Genomic DNA, 27133 nt, shown 5'->3' on the forward strand with positions numbered 1-27133 from the left:
TCCTCAATTTTCTGATTTATTCATTCTAATTGAATCATATATTTAGATGATGCCAGCAGAAAATCTGTGGCCTTCTACAAGCCGTGGAATATGATTAGAAGTTGTAAGAGGGATCTTGATCAATATTTTTGTTTTTAATTTATAACATTAAAAACATATTTAGTTTTACGCTGATAACAATGCTGAGAGTGTCAATCACTACAACAATGGTGCAGTTTGCTGCTCTTTAAAACTAGTCCCTGACAAGTGTGTCCAACAATGCAAAAAACAAAACAAAAAGATTATTAATGAATTAACATGTCTTTGTGGGAGTGCACAGTAGTAGACTCATACAGGGTGTTTAGTAATAATTCTACTCCATCTGGTATGTTGATACCTTAAGGTTTTTTGCTGCTGTTGTATTTTCTTGTTATACTTTTTTTCCACAATATATAAATGTACTTTGTCAAAGGCAAATGCTCATATTAAACATGGACAAAGTTTAAAATGTTAAAGGTTAGAAGGTGTACAAGTTCTCCATGTGAACCCAAATCTCACAAAACGTCCAGACTGCTCTAAATGTTCAATTTAAGACAGATTTTTCTAGAGAGGAGATATCCTAAATGTGGTAAGCACAGACGCCCCACTCTCCTGCAGTTTAAATCTTTTATTTGAAAGAGGAATCAGAAGATATCTGGCTTAGAATGCAGGTGATCTTAAAGGGAAGTGAGCCAAAAGTGAGCTAGTTTCAGACGGTGAATGAATGACACTACCACAAGGCCCAATTTAAGTTAAATAGGATATTTTATATATAGAATAGGTATTTTAAGACTGCTATGACTACTATGACCCAACAACCTACTTAAGTACAGACCAAGACCAAGATTGCCAACATTTGGCAATCAGTATAATAGATACCCTCAAGCAAGATGTGGTAAGATGTATGGCAGCATTTATATTGATGTTGTGTTACATAATCCCTGGCATGTTGTTGTGCCAATGTTTGCAGCTCTAGTTCTTAGTGGCACGATCCAACTCACACAACTACTCCCCACTGTTACCTACACATAACCGGGCAAACAGTAAATCATTTTTTAAGCCTTAAAAGGTGTATATTAACTTTAACTTGAGAAATGATTCCCTTCAAAGCTGCTAGACTCCACTGACAAAAAAAGTATATTATTTTTGTAGAACACAGGAATTTCTGGTCTGATTAGCAACTTCTATATTTTGTAAGGTAAAATTGCAATGCACGTCTGGTGGCTTTAAAGATAAAATGCCCTTTGACTCCCAGTCAGAAAGGGTTGTCTGCCAGACAGGTAAGGCATTGAAAACATAAATATAGCTTTACCTGAATTGATAATCCAGCTTGGGGCCGTGCACACCGCTATAGGTAATGCACTGGCAATGAGTAAGTACATCATATAACCCCACTTCAGATAAAATGAACTGAGTGAAAACAGCTTACCTTTATCAGAATAAAATCTGTCAAATTTTCAAGTTTTCCTAAAAAATATAATAGCTGCTAACTCAGAACCCTACTGCTTTTAAATATGACCCATAATTTTTTTTTTGAATAATTTGCATTGTATGTCATTCTGTTCAGCCTTTTCTAATAAAAGTGCTTGTTATGTCACACATGTACTTTGCTTTTTAAGAGAACGTTAACCCATTTTGAAGAAAACTAACACATACTGTGGATTGCCATTCAGCTTAACAATACAGAGACGATTGATTTTTATGATTTTTAGTCCACATCGCCCAGCTTAGCCATCAAAGTGACAGCTGAGCTGTGACAGTAACTGTGGTTGAGACAGTGAGAAAAGCAGCGAGTGATGAGTTTAACAGCTTGTTCAAAAAAACAAAATGGATTTTGTTGAAAGACAACAGCTGCACTCACTTTGTTTATTGAAGGCTGACAATATTGTCGAAAAAGGACTAATTTCTCTCACAAAATGAAGGCGTAAACAGTGCTATCCCATGCTAATGGTGATTGGCATTCTTCTTTAGTGCTAATAAATTGATAAATAAATAAGAGCTTAGTATAAAATTGACAATGGAACCAAATACAAACCCATTATGCTATTAGGGCACCCAAAACCCAATTCACTTTCTATGATATAAAAAAAATGTAAGATTGCCATTTCTGCAGTGGTTTGCAGTAAGGTTCATATCTTCCAGCTGACTGAGGCTTTTCTGTGTAGAGTTAGAATTACATGTTGTCCCTGTGTCTCCCTGTGGATTCTCTTTGGGCATCCTGGCTTCTTCCAAAATACTTTTTTTTTTTTTTTTAATTGGTGACTCTAAATTGGCCGCAAGTGTAAACGGTTGTCTGTCTCTCTGGTAGAAATGTGAGAGACAGGTGACCTGTCCAGGATTGTCCCTGCCTCTCACCCTGCGGCAGGTGGGATATAATAAGCGCATAAGAAAATGGATGGATGGACATAACAATTATCATTATTCTGTAAGAAACGAGATGCATGAAGATTCATGAAAAATAAAATGCAGTTTAATGGTATTAATGCAACATTAATCAAAATCAAATTGTGGGAAACTTCAAGGTTCCTATTCTAAGCACTCCCAGCCACATGGGGCAAATATTGCCTGAGCTGAAGCAACTCAAAAGATACTGGTCAGAACTGATCAGACGGGCACACTTTGTGAATACTTAACATTCACTACAAGTTAATTGCTTCACTGATGCTATTTTGTCCACACAGAGGCTGGCATTGAATACAATGAGAGAAGCAACTGAAACATAGAGGCGGCTGTGTTTATACAAATTCCAGTTTGTTGAAATTAGGCATCAAGAAATAATTGTTTAAAGCATGTGCAGTTTATGGTTACTCATGTTACAAAGTCCATGCTAATAGAAAGGTTTGAAGGTTTATCTGTTGGTATATTTTCTGGTGTATTTTTTTTTTTAAACAAAAACAAACACTTTTATAAAGACACCCTTTGTATTTCTATTTTTTCCTCCAGCAGGGACATTTTTTTCATTTCATTCCAATATTAACACTTGAGTGTGACACAAGGCTGTCTCGGGGTAGTTTCCACCATGTGTACATTATATCAGCACAGGCTGGCAAGGCTTGACTGGGGCCCGTATGCAGGAAATGCAGCATCTCAGCCAGAGGCAGTTTTCATGGGAGTATGTGTTCCCAGATCTCTTCATCATCTAGAGCGTGGTAGACGTGTGTGTAATGGTCTTTCTCATGCCTCACTGCAGACTGCCTTCAGTCTGAGAAAACTACATACAGATTTGGAAGACGGGAGGGTTGACAAACACTCCTTTACAATTCCTGGCTGGTCCAGTGGCCTTTTCACTAATAGATGCCCAGGCTGTACCTAAGCACGTACGCATGTACCCATATCACTCGTGTGTGTGTGTATACTGGAGTATATGCACAAAAGAAGGGCTCACAGAGTAAGTTTGGAGCTTTTCTTCACTGTTTGGCATCTGTCAACTTCAGAGTCAGGGTGACAATCAGTATGGGTCAAGCCAAATTGCCAGTTGTCCAAGATGTCTTGAAAATAAGTGTGCCTAAATAATCACTCACTCAACCATTCCCTAGCAGGATTGGGAGAAACACTGGCTCTTTTATGTTTAGAGTTTGATAAGTCCAATTTCATGAGTTTCAGATGTCTCCTTGAAAAAAAGTGCCATAACAAGATTCGACTTCTCTCTTCACTATGGTCAATCTAACGTTACAGCATCTTGGCAATCGATTTGTGCTGCTCAGCCAAGCTGCTTGATAAGAAGTGCTCAGACTTCCCATAGACAACTGATTACGTTTTGTGGCCAATGCCCACAGAACATGGTCTCTTTCTTGCTTGACATCAGTCTATTACAGCCATCATCAGTAAGCAGCTGTAATCACCAACATAGGTGTTGTGGGAACGATAAGGATGAAAAGAGCCACCAAAGACAGGTTCTGAACACTGAAGATCAATACATCAACTAACAACATCGACCTCATGCCTGTCAACAGTATTAGGGAAGGGTGTGACATGGAGCTCTCAAGATAAACTGGCATATGTGACTATGAGTGTTTCAACTATACCAGGATGTTTCTCTATCTAAAGCACTTGATGCACACCAGGCTGCTGACCACCAGTCAGAGTTTGGCATTATGAAAGTTTACCGAAAAGATTTTTTTGCAACGGTTACGCTAGCTAATGCATGATTATTAGCCTACTGTTACCATCTGAACACATGAACAACTATTTGTTAATAAAACTCCACCATTTCCCAAAGAATTTGGTTATTTGAGGCAATAGTTAGGTGCAAAAGGAGGTATTATTCATTTTAAATTAATCATTTAACTAGACTATTTGTAACAATAAATAACAGCACAGGGATTAATGTAGCTGCCTCTCCAGTAAATGAACAAAATCAGACTGCACAATGTTAGACTGCAGCTGTAGTCGCTGTTCTCCTGTGCAGCTTCAGTGAGTTCAATGTAGCAGTACATGTACCAGTTATCCACATGTTCAGGTTCTGAGTTTGCTGACCTCATAGCTCATCTCTGCTTCTTCTGCTCATCTCCAGAGCAGAAGAACTATCGACCGCAACTATGTTTCCTCACAGTGGAGATTGAGTCTGACCGACTGAAACGGGGATACATAAAAGACCATTTCTTTCTCTAAAAGATACAATACACTGGATCTATGCCCTAGGGCTACTTATTGGACCTCAAACTCACCATGTTTACTTTTTGTGGACCAGAAATGTACAAAGGTGGAGTCTTTAAAAAAAAATAAAAAGTGTTCAAAAGACTCTTATAAAACCCTATTTCATAAGTATGCCTCTACTACTTCCATAGGTTCTGCTAAACAAATGCATTTGACTAATTGGATCATCAGCAAGTGTGAGCACCTCTAAAAAGCAGAATGCCAAGGAAGAGAGACAGCAGCAATGATCCGAAGCAACTGTTGCTGCCCATCAATCTGGAAAGGGTTAGAAGGTCATTTCCAAACAATTCTATATCCAAAATTCCTTAGTGAAAATGATTATTCACAAATGGAAAAGATTCAAAACACTTGCTTCCAAGGAGTTGACATAACAATAAATTCACCCCAAGGTCAGTACACACAAAACTCTGAGAAACTGCAAAAAATCCAAGAGTTGCAGGATTGACTCTTCTCTCTAAAACCTGGACACTTTGCAATCATTGAGTTAACAGTGAGCTTCTTTGTATGACAAAATATTCTAGAGTCAAATGTGAGGTCATCTGTCCAACAGCTAAAGCATGTGCAAAGCTGGGACAATGATCCCAAGCACAGCAGCATTTAAGAGCTAAGGTGTTGCAATGGCCCAGACCTCAAACTGATTGAATTGATATGGTGCGACCTAAAGAGAGCTGTGTATAAATGAATGCCCCTAAAACCTCCATGAACTGAAGCAGCATTCTAAAGAGTGGGCTAACATTCCTCCACAATATGATACTGATAAAGTCATATAGGCCTCTCGGCCTGGGGCTCGGTCACTCTGGCACAGCTGGCTGCCGGCGGAGCTCAAGGGGGCGTCACTGCAACCCCCCCTGGCTTCTGCTCTATGGCTGCTGAGTGACCCCCTCATCTGGGGCTCTCCTTAGCTCTTTCCAGGAGAGTGGCACGGTTGCCCCTCCGTTGGTCTTCCTTGGTCTCTTGTGCTCTGAGGGTCTCTGGATGTCTGGAGCCTGGATCTCCTCCATACCTGCTTCATGCCCTGGACAGGGCTATGGCCCCCCACACCCTCTAGCAGATCATTACATGAAGGAACCTTTTAAATACAAGTGCGCTCATGCTCACAGGTGTACACACGGGTGCTCACAGACACAAACTACACCCTTTTTGGCTCCTACCTCAAAGCACACTGTGCGCTGTCAAACCTACCTGCTGCACAATAATATTCAATATTTAGTATTTACTGTTATATTCACATAGATCATCACGATGATGTTGTTTATTATATTGCTCTCTTTTTTTGCTTGTTTTCTCTTTTTTCTTTCTCAACAGGTGATCCAGGTGATTGATATATGTATTGTTTGTCTGTTTGTTTTGTTTGTTTTTGTTTTTTGCCCTTTATCACCGTTCCTCTTCCCCGCTGTTTTTCTTTCCCTCTTTCTTTCTCCCTTTTCTTTCCCCCAGTCATGTCTGTCCCGTGTGTAGCAATAAAAGGTCAATCAAATGGACCAATACGGCAAGGCCGGGATGGTCCATTTGGTAAAGTAAATCCATTGGGCATCTTTCTTGGCCTTTAGACAATAATTCTGATGGCAAAAGAACCAAACGGGACAGGTGGGAAAAAAAAAAAAAAAAAGATAAAGTCATACAGAAAACCGTTACTTCAAGTCACTGATCCTAAAGCTGATTTTACAAAACAAGTGTTTTGTTTTGTTTTTACATTTTTTTAACTTACTCTTTGAGTCAAATCTGATCCAATTTAACATCTGACAGCAATAAAAGACAAAAAAAAAAAACATTCTAAAGACTTTTCCAAAAGTGACCCGAAATACATAAAAATAAAAATATTTAACAATTGTATATTTTAATATAGGAGCTACAGATTTGTGTACATTGAGGCTGCTCCATGCCAAATTTGAAAAACTTCTGTTCAGAGTGGGGGCAAATCAAGGAAAGTTGAGGTTTTAGGGAATCTTATCTTGATCATTCTCTGTGTGCGTTTGTTTTAGTGTGCGTCTTTTATGAATCTGTGGTGACAGAGTTCAAGGGGAGCTTTGACACTGTCACAAGTGCTCTCTGTGTTCCCAGTTTTTCACACATTTGTCCAGATTCCTACAGAGAAAGGCAGCTGCTGGTGTTCGAATGGTACTTTGTGAATCTTGAAACAATGAAGAAGTACCAGAGAACAGGTATGATCTATGGATCTATTGTGCACATAAGGAATAAAGGTAATACAGAGGTCTGAGGGTGCCTTTATTCAGATACAATGTCTGTAACAGGGCAGTACGGTGGTGAAAAGTTTATAAAACCTAAATTTTGTAGAAGGTTTGTAAGACCTAAAAAAAAAAAAAGTTTTTTAAAAAATACACTTTTATTGCGCTCTGAACCAATGAATGATGTATCATCCATTTCTTAATGTCAGATAGGCTACTTATACGCTCTAAAGAGAGATGTAGTTCTGAATTCAGTGTAGACAGTTATTAAGAGGGAATTCTTGGTCTGGGTTAGCATCTCTCACTCTCTTTGCCTCACAAAAAGCTTTGTGGGGGGACGTGTGTGACATGTTAGCAATATGTGAAATGGTAAGTGAATCCATGGTTTTGTAAACTAAGGCATTTAATACATTATTAATTTTTTTCTTTTTTCAAAAAAAATAATCGTTTCTACACTGCTATTTTGTTAGATATTTATAATGTATGATTTTTAAGAGCATTTTGAAATGAAGCATTTTGGTTTGTGTTTTGGTGAAACCACTTTTCTGCTTTTGTCTGATTTTCCCTAATTTTTCAAAACAACTTTTGTAACATTGAGTAGAAGTGGGTTCTCTTTCCTTGATATGAGCATGGCTGATGAGCTTTGGAAACGCTACAGTAAATCTTTTACTCTATTTGTCTTGGTGTATGCTCAATCATCCAGGTAAGTAAATCCCAAAAGGTTGATTCTGTTCATCTGAATGTAGCGTTTTCAACTCTCTGTGAATGGTACTCACAGCCATTGATCAACAACTACTGATCAAAGCCCACTGATCAAAGACCATTGATTATTGATCAAAGACCATTGATCAATTGCCATGAGTACCATTCACAGAGAGTTGGGGAATGGCTGCAATCACAGCATTGTAAGATGTTGAAAGATGTCCAGTCCTCGAATCAGAGATGGACTTTCTTTTTTAACGTAAATGGCCTACTTGACTCCATGCTCAAACCAGCGTTACTCCCTGTCCAGGATGTGTACATCCTCATCACTTAAAGAGTGTCCACTGGCCTGTAGGTGTAAACCGACTGCGGAGTCCTGGCCTGACGAGTTAGCTCTTCTGTGTTGTGTCATCCGTTTAGCCAGAGGTTCCCAAAAAATTTTCTGAAAATGCTACATCCAGATGAACAGAATCAACTTTTTGAGATTTCCTTACCTGAATGATTGAGCATGCTGTAAGACAATTAGCCAGAGGTTGCTTGCTTTCCCCGATGTATAAATCATGGCAATCCTTCTGGCACCTAACAGCGAACACTACATTACTCTGTTTGTGCTGGGGGGACCTGATCCTTGGGGTAGATCAGTTTTTGGCGCAACGTGTTTGGGGTTTGAAAGCCACAGAGATGCAGTGTTTAGAACGGATCTCAGCTGTTCCGATACTCCTGACACATAAGAGATCACAGTTTTTGCTTAGGCAGCAGAGCTGAAAAATGTATTCTTTATAAAGTTGGGTAAACTTGTAATCAGCTGAGACTGAAGTAGTTACTTGGATGAGTGACGAAATTTTTCACTGACAACTACATCCAGATGAAAAGAATCAACTTTTTGTGACTTCTACTCTATAATTTTTTTAACCTTAAAAGCAAGGAACAATAATGTTTTAAAGGTTGGATAGCAATTTAAGCCTGATAATTATTTTTATCATCCAATATGTACAAAACAATAAAATGGATTATTTCTAATAACTAAGAAAAGTAAACAGTATTCATATCTGAAAGCCAGGGTTTGTTTTTGTTTTTTTTACCATTTTAAAATTTAAAAAAAAAAATTAAAAAAACAAACAAACTTTGGTCTCCTTAACAGGAACCTTAATCGCATTAATACAGTGTCATTATCAAAAAAGAATTTGTATTGCAAATGAATATAAAGTCACATTTTATACTCCAAATGGTGCTGAATTCTGGGGAATCTGTCAGACAGAAGGTAGAGAGGCTCATCTGCTAATCCAAAGGTCAGTAGGTTCGATCTCTGGGTGACTGTGGCTTGTAGTGCGAACGATTTAAGTGGTGTACAATACTAGAAAAGCACTAAATAGACTTCAGTCTATTTACCATTCCATTTAATTACATAAAATTTTCTACTACAACGCAACATAGGGCTTAAAACAAACTGTGTTTATTTAAAATTTGCATTGAAACATTTATGGCAACCACTGGCAAAAGAATGTAATCAAAAAAATGTAATCAACGCATGCACTGAACTGTCTATAGAAGCTGTGGTAATCTGAGAAATTTCTATGCATTTTTCTTTCTTTGGGTTAAGGTTAGGTTCTCCTTTCTTGTCGAAAATGCAAATTATCCTGAGACCTGAAGGACTGCGGGAAAATAGTTTTAATTACAACTGCTTATCCCTATGAAGGGTCCTTTGAGGAAAAGAGTTGGCATTAAGCATAAGGCAGTCACAAGGCTTGCACAAAAAACTGACAGACAGTCCCAACTATGGGCAATTTAGAAACTCCTTACTGACCTGCATGTGTTTGAACAGCAGGAGGAAACTGGAGCATCAGGAAGAAGCTCACTCTAGCATAAGCTGAGCACACAGAAACCAGGCAATAAGAAGTGGAATGCAGTTATCCACACAGTATAAAACACTAAATACCTTTACAAGTTAAATTTGCCTGAAAATAAGGTTGAAAATTCTCATGTTTAGGCTGTGTGAACGATTACATCTTTTGCACAAGTTAAAAAGTCTAAAAAAAAATAAAACCAACAGTATACTGTAAAAAAAAATTCAGACAAGTAAAAAGTTTAAATATATGTATAAATACCTGAATACAATGATAAATCTAATATATAGACAGAGTACACAAAAGAAAAAATTTCAAACCTAGTTTTTAATGGACTAAAGTAAACTGGAATTCCCACAGCTACAGTGTGAACATTTCACTTTCATGCTGAAAAATTATTCAAGCTCAACAGTGTAAATCACTCTTGAGCTCTGACACTCTTATTAGCAAAGCTCAGAGTACAAAACACTTAGGAACCTGCTTCCCATTTTTCATCAGTTTAAAAATCAAAAACTCGAAGGCACTCTCTTTTAAATAACAATTAATTGCCTTTTTTGTTTGGCACAGTTATGTTTAACCTAAAAACCTCTGTCAGGGAGTTAATACTCTAACTCCTTTGGTGTTGGGGTGTTTGTTTGTTGGTCTGTTTTTGTGTTTTCAGTTTTTTGAGTCTACAGATGCGTATCCTTGTATCCTCCGTGTATCCTCCTACTCAAATGTTTTTCAAGGCTGCATCAACTCTTACTATCTATTGTTAATTCTATGACTCAAATTGATGATGATGTTTGTGTTAAAAACACAGCAGACTGAGTCTTTTAGTGCCACTAACTCCCCCAGAGTCTGAAGCTTACAAGAGTCAGCTGATCATATCAAGACACGCAATGCTCAGATAAACTGCAAAAAACCCAAGAGCTACATCTCAGACCACAGGCTTCAGTCAGCATGTTAAATGTTAAAGTTCATGACAGTACATTTAGAAAGAGACTAAACAAGTATGGCTTGTTTGGAAGGGTTGCCATGAGAAAGCCACTTTTCTATTAAAAACAAAAAGCATGGCAGCAAAGTTGCATCTGAATAGACATCTGGAACAAAATCCTTTGGACAGATGAGACCAAAGTGGAGATGTTTGGTGGAAGCCAAACACACGCAGTTCAGCACCAACACCTTATACCAGCTGTCAGCCACAGTGGTGGAGGGTTGATGAACTTCTTGGGAGCCAGAGAACCTGGACACTTTGCAGTCACTGAGTCAACCATGAACTCCTCTGTATACAAAACGTATTCTAGAGTCAAATGTGAGGCCATCTCTCCACCAGCTAAAAGTGGCTGAAACTGGGTCATGCAACAGGACAGTGATCCCAGTCCCACCAGCAAATCTATAACAGAATGGATGAAAAAGAGAAGAATCAAGCTGTTATAAAGACCCAGTCAAATTTCAGGCCTCAACAAGAGTGTAATGCTGTGACAAGACAGCTGTGCATAAATGCCCACAAATCTCCTTCCTCTTTTCCACTAGTAGCTACTCTGCTCAGCTCAACTCAACTTGGTTTTTTAGGGTTTTCTATTATGTGGTAGCACCTGGTACCAGGTACATGAGTCATGAAAGCAGCTCCTTCACAAAAATCAAAAATGTCAGTTCTGAAACCCAGCAACAAGGGAAATGGCAGCACAAAAATCAACGCTGTGGTTCCCGAATAAGACAAAAAACCAAAGACCGAGCAGCAGGTATGCCATTGTATCAACGTCCTCCATTACTGTGTTGTGTTTGTGTTGCATACAAATGACATCATGGGACTTTTCGGCTACATTGCAATAACAACCCCACACACATCGAGGATGTACTCAACTGTAATTAAAAATGACCGAAACAGGTTAGAGTTGAGCTGACCCAAGCCAAGTAGATAATAGTGGAAAAGCGGCATTAATAAACCGAAGCAATGTTGTAATGAAGAGTGGGCCAAAGTTCCTCCACAACAACGTGAGAGACTGATAAAGTCATACAGAAAATGATTACTTCAAGATACTGCTGGTTAAAGGTGGTTCTACAAGCTCCTGAATCCTGAGGTGGACTTAGTATTTTTAAGGGTTTGCACAGACTGTGTTTGCTTGCTTTTATATAACCTAAGTTCAAAAAGATAGAAAGACATTGGCAGTTCTTCTGTTTAATTAGCCTACTTTCTTCTACATCATCATCATTAAGGACACTCCCAGATCACTTTACCTTCATGAATTCAGTAAGGGTTGCCAGTAAAAGACATGCAACAGTGGCTTAAGTCCGAATTATGGAGAAATTAGTTCAGGGCACTTGCGTGTTTTAATACAGTTATTGATACTATGTGCCAATATAACCCTAATACTCCAGTATCAATATTTTGTCTCAACCATTACCATCCAGCATCAACTGAGATAGATTGGTTCTTGATTCAAGAAAAAAATAATTGTGTGAATTTTCACATAAAATTTAGAAATAACAGAATATAACTCCCCCCACCCCACCCCCACCACACACACACACGCGTGCACACACACACACACACACACCAAACTACAAATAATAATACCAAATAAACACTAACAGCTATTTTATTCAGCAGATCTTAACTTTAACAGTAATGGCTGTTACTGCTGGAGATATCGTGATGTGCAGAGCTTTCACATTTTTATTCCTAATTATAAATTCCATTAAAAATCAAATGTTCAATCTGTAATGACTCCAGCAGGGTGCATTCATAAGTTGTCTTTTATATTTGATCTATCATATGCCATTTCCCTTTATATAAACTAAACAAGTTCTTTTATTAACAAGAACTTAAAAAGAGGAACTTAATGAGCTGTGAGCAAGTAATCATTACAAAAATAAATAAATAAACAAATGAAAATTAGCGAATACATTCAAGATTTTTTTATTATTATTTGACTCCACAAATGGAAAAATTGTGTACAAAAGGTAAGATTTGAAAATGCAACTGCAAATGGTAACAGTGCCACTAGAAGAAATGTCACTAAATGCTGATAATCACACTTATGAAGCCGTTTTTTCACTTCAAATAGCCAAACATATTTGAGGTTTGGACACTTATTCAGAGCTCTGTTGGCTTGCTACTGAAATGAAGCAGCAAAGAAGTTAAAGAGTTAAATGTCAGTTTAGGATAAGACTATATGGGTACCATAAGACCAACAATTTTAAATATGTTATTTTTGCTGTACTAGTAAGTAGTTTTTTGGTTTTTTTGTTTGTTTGTTTTTTTTTTAAAAAAAACAATTGCATAAAGCAAGCATTCTGCCTTTTTCTATTCTAGCATTTTCTTGTCCTTTCTTTTTCTTTTTTAGGAAACCTTCATCAGTGGATTCTGTGAACTGAAAACTTGCTTTCTGCTAATGGTACATTGAATTGTGAGGGAACAGAGACAATTTTCAAGCTGTTTGTTTTCATGTTTGTGCAAAAACATATGGCTATTATAAGAGAATCTTCATATAACCAAATAGAAATATGCAAACAAACAGCCTGTGAAATACATATGTACTCGTGTTCAAACACAGCCACCCGCAGACACACACACACACAGAAACACAATTGTGGTTGGCATGTAAAGAACACTGGCAGATGGTAGAAGGTCTGGATCTTGATTCTAGATGGACGTTTATCAACTCTTGAAGATACAGAAATTATGTTACGGCTGATTTGCATTGAGAATGAGTTGCTTGTATTTGGCGACATGAGATCAGAGTCATGGCAAAATATAATTATAGTGTAAAACAATATGATTATACAAGATAACACAACATCTAGTTCCCCGAAACCCTACAGAGGCGGCAAACACCTGCCGTAAATAATTTGTGTTTAATGCAGGAAAAACAAGCTGCAAAGGGAAATACAACAAATGGTAATAAGGAGTATAATCAATAATTGCTGCTGATTTAAAAGTTATTTAAATCACTTCTCTGAGAAATCTAATCTATATTAATATAAAATGTATGTCTCATGGCCTTGTGCATCTTTAAAACTTCTTTTTTTTAAGATGATGAATGAGTCACCATGAATCAATGGAATGCTTACTCACAGAGAAGCAAAACAACACAAGCGAGAAATCAGGCAGTAAAAAAGATTGCACTCAAGAAAATAGCACGCTAAGACCTTAATCTGAAAATATTTAGTGCAACATTTTTGCATGGAGACTGCATGTCATAAAACCACATCATCATTTGTTGCATGGTATTTTTAGATTATATTAACATCATATATTTAAAATGTATCTTTATTTTGGCTTGTTTTTTCCATTTTCTCAAGCTGTATATGATATACTCCTTCCTATATGTCTGTCACGTTCAGGGTAAACCAGCTTGTTTAATTTATCAAATTATCAAAAAACAAAAATCACACTAGCAAATATCAGAAGAAGAGAAGCAGAGAAGCTCCTAATGCAGCTCAGTTAGAGAGTCTCTACTGTGTTGTGCCATAATCTACTGCCAGGCTACTTCGTCTTTGTCTCTGCTTAGAACATCACTGTTCCTTTTATTGCATAGTCCAGTGTGTGCGTAAAGCCTGTCCAGTACAGAGACAAGTAAGACGAGGATAAAATGTCTCAAGCTGACAATTACTGTACTCAATACTGTAAAAACCTTTCAAATACACATTAAAACAACAGAGGAAAATATCTATCAGATCTGCATTTGGAGAAAAATACAGGGGCCCACAGGGCAACCTACCCTACACCATTTTATTTTTGTTAAAACTTCAGTATAATTTCTAATATAGTACTATATGGATAAAAATATTGGTAATCACCTCTAGGGTTCCGTTCTGCCATGATGGGCCATCGGTGTCTTATCGCCAGAGAGATTGATTAATCTCTCTATCTCAATAAATCATGTTCAGTTCTTCTAAATGTTCTCTCCTCTTCAAATTGATAATGTTTGAGTTCAGATGTTTTAAGTCCAGTTGCCTCCTAGAAGAATAACTGTGCCCTAGGAACTTGAGTTTCTATGGCCAAGCAGCTCCTGTAGTGTAACACGTAGGTGGCCTTGCAGTATATGCACTTCCCATATAGTGTAAATAAACACAGCCTCATTTTGCCTGTGTTCTATTTTTATTTGGAATATTTGCCTCTTTCTTTTGAGTCTCGCGTCACACAAAGTAATCTTTTCCCATTTTAATCTTTTCTCTGATTCTACATCCTTTGAACTCAGTAATTAAACTATACCACAGCAGATTTAAAAGAGGACAAGATTTTTTTTAAATGCTTTATTCTGCATTTTCAGCTAGTTATTTGAGGTTGTATTGCTTTCATTTAAGGGAACACAAACAAAAACATCTACATAAGACCTGGATGTGAATAAAGAACAAGTGATTTCTTATGGTATCAAACTACCCTCTAGCTTCATACAGCTTACAAGACCTGCAGAAAATGATTCTTTGTCGGATCTGTGAAATCTGGGCCATTCAGTGAAAGACTAAAATTTGGGGGGGTCTGATTTAGGATTGGACCAAATCAGGACAAAAAAAAAAAAATATCCACAAAATGCCCCTCTCATGTTGAGCCAGACAGAGCCTTGCACTGTAGGTGCAGGCAGAGGCTGCATGAGCAGAATGAAATTACATGGATGATGCCGAAACCTCTCTGGCAGTCAAAGCACAATGTGTTTCCAAGTCAAATAACATCTGGCTGACCGAAATCAAAAATTGAGACAGAACAATACAGTTACTATATGTATATTACATATAAAAGAATGGAGAAGAAAGTGATGGCCTCATAGGTCAGCATTTTGTTAATGGAGTAGTTGGATGACAGAGAGAAAAAAGAAGGATAGGGATGGGAAAAGCATAGGAAAATAGAGAAAATGGAAAAATACCACCTCTGAGAACGTAGCAGGATTATTATCTGCAGTTTCTGCAATGACTTACAGTACTTGGGCCAAAATGGCTCACATTTTGAAATAATAATGTAGCAAAGCCCTATACCCTATACCATCTTTCCATCTGTGCTGTGCCATCCCTGGAATCTCTTTAAATTGATGTGTCCAGGTTTCTGTCTAATTAAAAATGTAATCTATTCTCCTTGGAACTATGCCCCCCACCCCCATCTCCCCACCCCACCCACCACCACATATATAAGGTAAAAAGTATTTTTTGTTGTCAATAACATCCAACAGAACATAAAATGAAACCTGCCTCTGCAAACGCTAAAACTTTGATTTTTTGTCTGACTTAAGTCTAAACATGTCACCTTCTTGCATGAACTGAAGTACATGCACAGCAATGAAGCAGTTGGTGCAAACAATCATGTTGTCACTGGCTCACTGAATGAGTGGGCTTGGTCAAAGTGAGATGCTTCAATGAGCTGATACTAGTAAATCTTGATTTAGCTGTCATCCCCCAAATGAGCTGCTAAATCAATTTTGGCACAGGGCCGTCATTGTGCTGTGTCACTGGAAGGTTTATAGGGGAATAAAAACCATCAGAACAAGGTGAGACGAAGCATGAAATTTCATGACCCATTTTTTTCCCCCCATGTTTTAAGAGTTCGCTGCAAGGACTACGACAGGGTCAAAATTCAAAGAAATGTATCAGATACCGAATAATTGATGACCATATCCAGTGTCATTAAAAGTGTGAGCAATCACACTGATAAAATGAAATAAATAGGATAACCAATTTTCATCCAGGCAGTGATAAAACATGATGTACAGAAAATGAATAACGTGTATTATAAAATGAAACTATTCGTGTTTTAATTCAAGGCCTGTCAGTTTTTTATAAGTGCAGAAATACATGGACTGAAATATATTACAGTGCTGAAGGTTTTGGACTTTTTCCTACCGCTAATGTAATTCTGTCTGGATACAAAATCTAAATTAACACCAAAAGTATGCATTTAAATTTGGAGATTTGATTAAATTTTCTATAGAAGCTCTACTCGGGTTATTGCTTCATTCCAAATGAATACAACCCCAACGGCGAAAAGATAAAAGCTGCTCAAATAATGTGTTTTGAAAAGCTGGCAAAGACTGGGAGGATTTTACAGGAAATCATTTTAAACTTAATGTCCAACAAAGTGTCTGTGTTATCCCCCACCACCACCACCCCGCCCTTTCTTTCAGTGTTTAATAATGCTGTGTATGTAAAAAAATATAAAATAAAAATAAAAAAAGTTACAAATCCCAGAGAAAACACTACTGATATACTCTCTAATTTGAAATCCAGGCTTTTGTTTTGTGACTCAGGACTGGGCAGTGGATCAAACTTTATGCTTAATTAAAATTTTGAAGATGAAATGATTATTGTACCGTATTAATTTAAGCAATTTAAGCAATGATGCTTTCTTTCTTCTTCTTTTTTTTCCTATCTTTCTTTCTTTCTTGCAGAGGTCACCCAACCTCCGTAAATGCTCAAACCTTACAGTTTAGTTCAGCTTGAGCCAAGATGAGGAAAAGAGGGCACCCACAGAACTCTGTATTGGAGCCATCAGTCTTTTATTCATAGACCTGTGTGGATCAGTAGTTGCCATTTAAAGACAGGCTTCACGCTTGAAAATACCCTCTAATCTGGGCCTTATTCCAACCCAGATGAACATACATCTTCCACCACTTCTATTTCATTGGTTTTCAGTTGAATTATATTTAACGGTCAAAGACAATGTAGGTTTGAAAATACAGTTCAAAAGTAAAGGTTTCTTCCAACATCGAGACGTAGCTTCACTGTCCATGAGTATCACCTCAGTGTCATTTTAGGAACAAGGTGAATCTAGAATTTGAATACAATAACTGCTTTTTTGATACTTTTTATTGATTCTTAGAGCAAAAATCATAGACAGCATAAAAGTCGAGCATAACTTCCAGTTCTGACAAGTAAAGCCAGTGCGTAAGTTCCTTAACCCTGGAGAACCCATGGGGTCAGAGCCGACCCCATTGGTTTTCTAGGGAAACCATGGGGTCAAATTTGACCCCATGGGTTCTCCAGGGTTAAACTTGCTTTTTTTTTATTTTAGAAGGCCACTAGGGGGCGATAGCTATGGTTGCTAAAATGGCCCACTTGACCTCTGCAAACACTGTTTATGTCCTCAGTGCGCAGCTCGGTGTCGCGTTTGGATCATCATCGTCACATCTGGTTTAGAATGTGACGATAGCATCAAGATGATGAGTGCAAAAAATCTTGAAGCTTCAGAACAGCACTTCACAAACCAGTGAGTGATGTCACGGATTTTGTATTTAGTAGTCATACTACAACAATCAAAACAAATTTTATAAAAAAGTAAAATAAATCAAGGCATTTTTTATTGCAACAATAATCTAATATTGTAGGCATTAATATATTATTTCTGGTTTAAGATCTTTTTTTTCTTGTATAAGTTTAAACAAAATAATGTAGGTCCCAACCAAATTTTTCATTTGCACATGCTCCATCATGTAATTCAGCATGGTAGTTTTTCACTAATGTTCTGACAGCCATACATACCTCCGCCTTGGCTGTAACCTTTGCCTCAGCTCAGAATAAATGGTCACAATGAAAGTAATTTTGGAAATGGCAATGCTACTGCATGGATACATCATGTAAACGAAAGATTTGTGCAGGGGTCACTCCCTGTTCTGGGCCTGATTCTGAGTCAAAGATTTATAGTTAACTTTCAAGATGATATGATATGGAACACATTCATACTCAGAAATCTTTACTGTCAATAAAAATAATAATAATTTTTTTTTTAACTGATGTAGGTAGGGTTATTTTGAGATGTTTTTTCCCTGCCATTGATTTTTTTTTTCCAGGGGGGTATTTTAATAATCAATTGTATAAAAAAACCATTTGAGGTACGCATTAGAAAATTTTCATGATGAATGTCTGGTAATAGGGTTCCATGAATATGGACTCTCAGGAGAGTAGCTAAAGTTAACAGAATAAAATACTAAGATAAAAAAAAATCTATGTATAATGTCTGACAAAAGATTTGGAGGCCACAAGAAATCATTATGTTTTTTAGCAGCTTCTCATATTTAAAAAATGAATATGCTCTCCTTGTAGCTGTTCTCAATAATTAGTAATAGCAAACATAAACCAACATTGCCTTTTCTTCTTTTACTACACCTAAAAGTACCTTCAAGACCTCTTATATTTTCTTAACCAAAGAGAAAAAAAAAAGAAACAAATGACCATACCAGCACAACATTAACAGATTTTGCCAAACTAGTCCGAAGCCAAAATGAGCTCAGGAGCAAAGGATCAACTGGGGGGAAATAAGCATTAACTTGCTAAAAGAGGCTACAACAAAGCAGATGGTGAACACCACTGGGAGAAAGGGATGTGGTGGAGCTTTGACCACATAACAGCTGCAGAATGTATCAGCTCGCTCATTCAGGGAACCACGATAGAGACAGTCAGCTAATGATAGCTGCCACCCTCTTCGTGGTTTCTTTTGTGACTAGGTTTCAACATGGACATACTCTGAATGAGACTGACACCGATGACTTTTACCTTACAAGCCACCACATAATTGTAGCTTCACTATAAGTGATATTTTTTTCTCCCAAGTGCACAAGTACACACTCAGAAATGAGTCATGGTAGCCAAAGAAGCCAGTAAAAAGCAAACATTAGCAGCATCAGACTGAAATTTGATTTTTAAAGTATGGCTTTTATTCTCCTTCAAAAACACCACCCACTCTGTATTTTTATAAAACAAAAATAAGCTAGAATCACTACTTAAATCTGAGATATATTGGTTTACTTTTCAGGATCACAGGCTCTATAGAGTAACTGACAGCATTTTTTATCTGATCTGCCTAACAATGCACTTTTCAGCATAGATCTTCTTATTCACATGCTTTTTTATTAGCAGTGATTCATGGGTATATGATATGTATATGATTAGAAATCATCCACCATAAATCATGGAAAATATTAATAATATTTGGTGTTCTTTCCTTCCAATCTACCCAAAACTAATAAAAATGATTTGCTTTACTTTTGAGTGTTTAAAGCATTTAATCTGCGAAGGTGCGGCCTAACAAGATTCACTAAAAGGTCAGAAGTACTTACTGTCCTAATGTCTTATTTTGTGCTTCTTGTTTGTGTTTTTTTTTTCCTGAGACCTTTACAGTTTAGAAAATGCTCCCACAATGTGGAGTTGCATAAACACAGGTCAGTTTTTATGTTTCCAAAACGAAACTTTAAAAAGAAAAAAGAAAAACATTAGGGCGTGAACTAAATTTCAGAGATAATGCAACATTGAGTGGGATGCTGAAGTGAAGGCTTGTGTTTTCTTGCATGAAAAATCATTTTCTTCTACTTTTCTTCCTCGAAATGGATATTTTTTACTCTTTTTACTCTTCTCTGAACCCTTTTACTGCTGAAACTAACCATTAAGTGAATGCGAGATGCTTTGTCCAGCCAGCACTAAACTGTAATGTTAGAGCAACAAAAAGCCAGCAAAATGCTTTCCAGTGAGCATTAAAGGCTTGAAGGCTCTGAGCATCTTATTCCTGGGTCAATGTGTCTCTGTTTTGCTACTCATGTGTACCACAGAACAGATCAAATGAAATCAAATGAAATTTAGAAAACTACTTTGTTTTCACTGAACGAGAGCCAAGCTTCTGCTGTGGTTGAATTTAAAATAAAATCCCTGTCAGTACCTCCCGCTGATTGGGAAGGACAGACCTGGTAGTGTAATCTGTGACATGAGTCAACACATTATGAACACATCTGCTGCGTAAATGAATAATGTAATCATCTGACATAGCTTTTCTGTGATCACAAATTATCTTTTTCCCCAAATGCTTGTCAAAGCAGCTCCCTCTTCTGTGAAACGCACTAAAATCTTCTTGAGCTGCAGCTCCTGGTCCCTATGTACCGTTACATAAGGTTCAAGTAAAATATTCATCAGCTTCTCTGGACCACATCTGTATGCAGCTGAGTGCTGAGGAAACACTTTTCAGAAAACCTGCTAACTACACCAGGGTGGCTGCTGCTGCCTTTAAAGTGGTTTGTGTGCAAATGCGCATGATTACTTTTGTACGAGACTGTGTTTCTTTGTGTGAAGCATTTATATAGCTGGTATATTTGAGTGCTGCAATTTTGCACATGGTTTATGCATGTAGATATGCACACAGATGCATAAGCATGTCTACAAGTGGGTTTTACTTCACCAGTATGCTGAGTTGGTAGTTGTGTACATACTTTGCCTTCTTTTAAATCAAGCATTTATGCCTAGCTACAAAGCTAGTAGACACAGTCTTCCCTGAACTCCTTCTACTTATTATTTTTATAATAAATAGACTTTTTTTTTTCTTTGGGGGAAGGGGGTGGGGGGGGGGGGGGGGGGGTCTTGGTGGCAAGGAGGAAGTTAAAACTTTCTGAGGCCATCAGCAGCTCCATCAGGGCCAGAAGAACGGGCTGGCATTTGGCTGACCTATAGATCCCTGGGAAGCTATAACTCAAAGTCTTGGCCTAAATGACCACACACTGCTCTGCGTTAAAAGTTTGCTGTTAAATCTGTGTAACTGTAACAGTTTAGTTCAGTCTTTTTTTGGAGTGTTGCAACAGTCTTTGATTGATTTATCACTGTCTCGGTGTTTGATTTCAGAAGAGCGATTAAAAAGTGATAGTATTGAAGATGGACTGGCTTGCTGTCAGTCTAGTGCTGTTTTCTCACCCTCCATTTGTCTGCATATAAAAAAGCAGAAGACGAGAATGCATTGCTTATATGCATTGAGGATAAAGAGATAGGAGATCAGAGACATTCAGATTAAATATGCAAGGACAACGCTTACATGCATTAATGAAGAAGCAATGAGCACTGTGCTAATGACGAAGGATTTGAGGCTCCCATGCGAGAAAGGGATCAGGAACGCACTGCAGGAGATGCTCATTACTGTGGCCCACACCGACTCTTACCTGTGTGAGTGCACATATAGGCATACTTTATGAGATGGAGACAGAGAGAAATGCAAAGTTCATGCACAGGGTTCTCTGTGCTAGAGTATATTTTCTACTGGTGTATACTGAACACATCCATACGGAGATGCACAAACCTATACACAGACTTTAACAAAAACATTTACACACATTGAAACATATAAAAGAATGCACGAGACCTTGGCGTGTGTGAGAAAGTGCGTGTGTGCCGTCACACTGGGATCACACTGATTAACGCTGGGGGCCTCGAGGAGGAGGATACATCCCATGTGGTTTGTAACACTCTGGAATCAGGGAGCTTATCAAATAACACATAGACTGCAGGCTGTTGCTGTGGAGTATTAGATTAACTAATACATAAATAACCATAAAAAACAAAATAAAAGCCTCATATTCATCTCAGCAAAATCTAGAGCTGTAGCTAAATCTAAGCATTCCAGTTCATTTGTATTGATTTTATTTAGTGATGTGAATACTACTTTTCATTTTCCATTTTACATATTTTTGATTTTTAAAACTACTCAACTTATCTGGAAGTATGAGTGGTGCTATAGTATTAATGGCTTCTGTCCAGATACACTGCAGTGCAGCACACCTACACACCAGCTACCCCACACCAAACTCCTACAGTATATATCAGCTTTCATGCTTTACTTCACATCTCACTTTTTTTTTTGGCTTCACTCACATCGCCTGTAAAATGAACACATTTTCACAGGCAATGAAATAAAAAAGAAACATGTCCTAATCATAGTCAAGTTATAATAAAAAAAAAAAAAAAAAAAATCACACAGCGGAGCATCTCTCCCGCATACAGCTGGCGAATGACATCGTACTGGAAGGTAGCAGATAAAGCATTGAGTCCGGTCTGGTTCAGCGGTTGTCTAGGATTTGGCACTGGTGATGAGAACATTGATTGGTTGATCAAGGGGGAAAAAAGTAGTATAGAAACACATTGTACATCATGCTCCTTTGGCTTTCATTTACATCATCCAACAGTGCAGCTAATGATTATTTTTAATTTCATTTTCATTCATTCATTCACATCCATCAGCCAATTATTTTCTAAATTATGTCGCAAATAGTAAAAATGCCCCCGGAGTTTCCCAGAGCCCAAGGTAACAACTACAAATTGCCTCCCCTCCGACCCTCAAAATTACACTCCAGAACCTGAGAGACTGAATTCATACATCAAATAAGACAAAGAAGAGTAGCAAAATAAAACAAATCAAAAATACATGAATTAACAAAGCTTTGAATTAAGCATTTGGCTTAAAAATTACAAATAACTAATCATTAATAAACTAATGAATGGATGAATGAAAAATGAACATATGGTAGGCTGATCAACTCTTTTTATTTCACCAACACCCTTTGATATTTTCATGACATTTATATACAGTACTGTGCAAAAGTTTTAGGCAGGTGTGGAAAAATGCTGTAAACAAAGAATGCTTTCAGAAATATAAATGATTGTTTATTGGCCCCAAATGTATTCTGCAGCAGCACAACGACCCCAAACTTAAAGCCAAAGTCATTAAGAACTATCTTCAGCGTAAAGAAGAACAAGAAGTACTGGAAGTGATAGTATGGCCTCCACAGAGCCCTGATCTCAACATCATCGAGTGTGTCTGGGATTAGATGAAGAGAGAAGGATGTGAGGAAGCCTACATCCACAGAAGATCTGTGGTTAGTTCTCCAAGATGTTTGGAACAACTTACCAGCCGAGTTGCTTCAAAAACTGTCTGCAAGTGTATCTAGAAGAACTGATGCTGTTTTAAAGGCAAAAGGTGGTCACACCAAATATTGATTTGATTTAGATTTCTCTTTTGTTCATTCACTGCATTTTGTTGATTGATGAAAATAAATGATTAACGCTTCCATTTTTAAAAGCATTCTTTGTTTACAGCATTTTTTCCTCACCTGCCTAAAACTTTTGCACAGTACTGTATGTAAGCGTGCAGTGTTTAATAAAGAGCTGAAACAAAAGCAGCTTGGTTGCCAGCAGGGGCGATTTTAGCCCATTTTTGGGGGTGCTTCAGCACCCCCAAAATGAATCAAAGCACCTCAAAGATTTCTTACTTTTTTGACAATATTTGCTGTTTTTGTGACACACTACTAAAAATATAAAAAGCATACAGTACTTGGTTGAGACGTAACATTACAACAACAAAAGTATAGATACCCCCCCCTCCCAAAATGGTTTGTTCCAGCTCGCCTCTCCCCTACTCTGAGACGCAGCGGAGCGGAGGTGTGAGTGCCTGGCTGAAACAGGACATATTAGCTACATTTAACCTGCAGTTACTCTTTATATAGTTAGGTAGGAGTCATAACATGTTTCTTTTTAGCTGAAAAACATTACACCCAGGTAACCTGCAGTGTTGAAAACTTGTTTTCCGACGATGTTTGCTACCCTACAATCCGTCCTGCTCTGTAGTAAAATCAGCGACATTTGACCGTCCTGTTGCTCCCTTTAAAATATATATAGGCTATTTAAAATCTAAAACTTAAAATTGTCCGTAGCCTGCTGTTGTTACCACTGTCCTGTTTGAAATGGATACTAACTAGCTAACTGAATGCTGACTGAATGCCCATTAACCTTATAACTCCTGTTGTATGTGTGTGTGTGTGTGTGTGTGTGTTTGTGTACAGAGAGACAGCCAGGTTCATAATGGATATAAGGAAGTTTTTTCAAAAAAAGGAGCAACATTCAGGTAAAAGTGTAAGATCAAATGATCTGTCAATAAAGGATAATGTTGGATCAGTGTTTCAATATTTATATCCTTTATTAGATGTACATGTGGTTTGGTTATTTGCCTTTTGGTTGAAAGTACACTGAGAGAGGACTTTTCATTAGTGATCTTAATAGTATTTTTTCATATTAATGTAATTTTTTCATCTAATTGAATACAATCTATTTGTGTATGATTGTCGGTCCAAAGAGGGAGAGAGGAGGAAAGAGGGGAATATGGGGAGAAAGTACAAGGTCAGGAAGAACCAGGTAAGAAAACAGACAGGGAACAGTGACAGGCAAAACAGAAACTGTTAAAATGACAAAGAGAAAAAACCTGATTTTACTCATACAATCAGGAAGTTGTGTTCTCCCTATATTAAAGCTGCTATACAGAATCTGCAAAACAAACTGGGTTGAAACATTTTTGACCCTCTTTAACAACATTCCAACATAACATTATCATTGATTGGGGAGATTAAAATTAATGATATATTTTTATGTGGTTCAGCCACAACTCTACTAAAACCTCAGCCAGTAATAGGTAGGCCAACCTTTGGACCGTCCAGTTGTCTGTATGACTGCCGCAGTACGTGCACCACATTTGCACACTATCAGAAAGGGCCAAACAGAGCCCTGGTGGAGTGAGGAGCTGTAAAGAGAAGCAGAGTGCTCTGTTTATATTCTAAAAATGTTTTAAGCTAGCTTGTTTCAAAGATTCTGTACAGCAGCTTTAAATGTTTTTCAAAAGCACACATACACTTACCTTATCAGTGTTTCTCAAACTTTTTACAGTGTGTACCACCTGATAAAATGTCAAGCTCTCCCAAGTACCAAGCATGAAACTCATAAATCTTACAACACAAAATTAGTATTATTAAATTAGTCAAATTAGTATCTGCAGTAAAGATTTTTTCATACATTGTATACATTCTACCACAGGCAAAGTTGCCTCCATTTTTATATTTTTTAATTAATATTTTGTAATAATTTATTTGTAATAACCTATTCTGTTTTGGGAGTATTTTTTATGTATCTGTATTATATTATACATACTCATTAAAAGTGAATCTCTGTCCAAAAAATGCACTCAGATTACTTTTTACTCACTATGAGCATCATTCATTATTCTCCCGCAGTAATTAAGGTTAGGATATGTATTTTTTTTTTATTCCAATCCATTCTTCTTTTGCAGCATTTAAATAAACTTTATCAGATTTGATGGTTTTGTTACAGACTTTTCAAAATTTGGGGATTAAATTGTGTTAAAATGTACAGTGACAAAAACAGTGATGTCATGTTTTGTGACGAGGATCCAGGCACAGAGAGACTTGATGAATTTAAGAATCTTGTGATTTAATAAAGAAATTTGCAGACTTGCACAGAGATGGTAAAATTATGATGACTGATAACGGAGATAAAGACAACAGACGACGAGGACAGGGAGGAGCAGGGGTTTAAATGCACCAAGGAGACAGTCATAGAGAACTTGTGACAACTGGAGACATTTAAGGATGCAGGGACTGACAGAGACAGGGAAGAAGTCTCATCGTGACTTGTAAAGTTTATTTTGCCTGGCTGGGCAGCTCCTTTGGGTGCTCAGCACCCCCAAAGCTCTGATCCTAGAATCGCCCCTGGTTGCCAGTACAGAAACGTGCACAAGATAAAGGGTCTCAGTTAGCTGGTTGGCAGCATACACTGTATATAAAAGATGGAAGTAACCACTGTTACATCACATAATATTCTGGACTCCACAGTTTGAAGCATTAGTATTAGCATTTTGGTTTCCACCATGTTGATTTTCTGGAGCCTGAGGTTGCCATGTTTGGACAAGAGGATAGACTGCTAAGTTACGAACTAACGCTAGTGTGTTTGGTAAGCTGATACCAAAAATTCCACAGGTGCAGCACACCTGACTTACAGTGCTGTCTGTAAAGTAATTACATTTCTAATTGCCAAGTGATATCAACCACACAAAGACTGTTTGTCACCCACATTAGAGGAGGCACAACCTAGTAGACAGCAATTGGCTGCAGGTGCCACCACATCTGTGAAATGAAGCAGCCATGCTGCAAACTTAACGTGCACTTTAAAAAAGGCTGGTTTCAAAATATACTTGGACAGCCCTCAATATACCCACGTGTCCTGCCCGAGTAAAATCTATGTGTGGCCTGCTGTGCTTTCATCTGGTGTTGTGTACAGTGATACAGCACTGAAAAAATGTCCAGCAGTGTGCTTCGAGTTGAATCTGCAGCTCCTCATCTGGCATTTCAGATAACTGACGTTTTAAAAGAATTAATGACAGTAAACACCTGTTCTGTTGAAGTGTCCTTGGGCAAACACTGAATCAGCTGAAAGAATGTTTTTGAGTGTGATTGAGTTCCCCTTTGACCTTGCAGCATAAGCAAGAAAAGAAGGACAGTAATAGACACAAATTTCCATGCAAGATCAAGGTGAAGGTAAAATCTGGAGTCAGGGTCTTGTATAAATATTAAAATATTTTTTTAGCCCCAAGTTTGTGTGAGGAAAAGTTCCTGGTTTTAATTATCACTGAATTTAAATCAGCCACTACCTCATCTCACTGAAAGTGATTTGACTAATATTTTGCAAAAAGGTGTAATTACCCATGAAACCTTTTCAAACATGACAGTACTTTTAAAAAACTAATTCTTTTTAGTCAAAAAAGGTTTGTTATTTTTGTAGTGAGCCAAGCGTTAAATACCAATCATACTTTTGGTAAAGTGAAAAAGAACTATTATCACTGCCATGGCTGACTGGCGTGATAATAAAATCTGTATTGAATAATTTATCAAATGTCCAAATGTCCATGAAGAGAACATTTTTTTTTTCTGTAGTGTAAACAAATGTAAACACTATTGTGATCAAGGGAAAGGCTATAGGCCAAAAATGAAATCAAATCCTATTAATCACTTTTGTATTGTGACAGGCAATACCTCTCACTGCTTAGCAACCAGCTCCTCCAGGGCACCAGGCAGAGGGATGAGATTTACCCAGGCATCTCCTCACTGAAGTTATGAAATTGGTCTTTGTGTGGCAGCAAATATCGAACACTTATTGTTCTCTCACATTGTTCAG

The 27133-nt window shown here is 37.5% G+C and overlaps 1 protein-coding gene across 1 annotated transcript in view; it reads right to left on the reverse strand.

Annotated features, from left to right (window-relative positions):
* Positions 1-27133, reverse strand: part of LOC134627455 (metabotropic glutamate receptor 4-like) — a 190832-nt gene that overhangs the window by 125046 nt on the left and 38653 nt on the right. The gene's annotated exons all lie outside the window — the stretch shown is intronic.

This window comes from Pelmatolapia mariae, linkage group LG5 (genome assembly GCF_036321145.2).
Source record: "Pelmatolapia mariae isolate MD_Pm_ZW linkage group LG5, Pm_UMD_F_2, whole genome shotgun sequence".
In the NCBI taxonomy this organism is placed as follows: domain Eukaryota; kingdom Metazoa; phylum Chordata; class Actinopteri; order Cichliformes; family Cichlidae; genus Pelmatolapia; species Pelmatolapia mariae.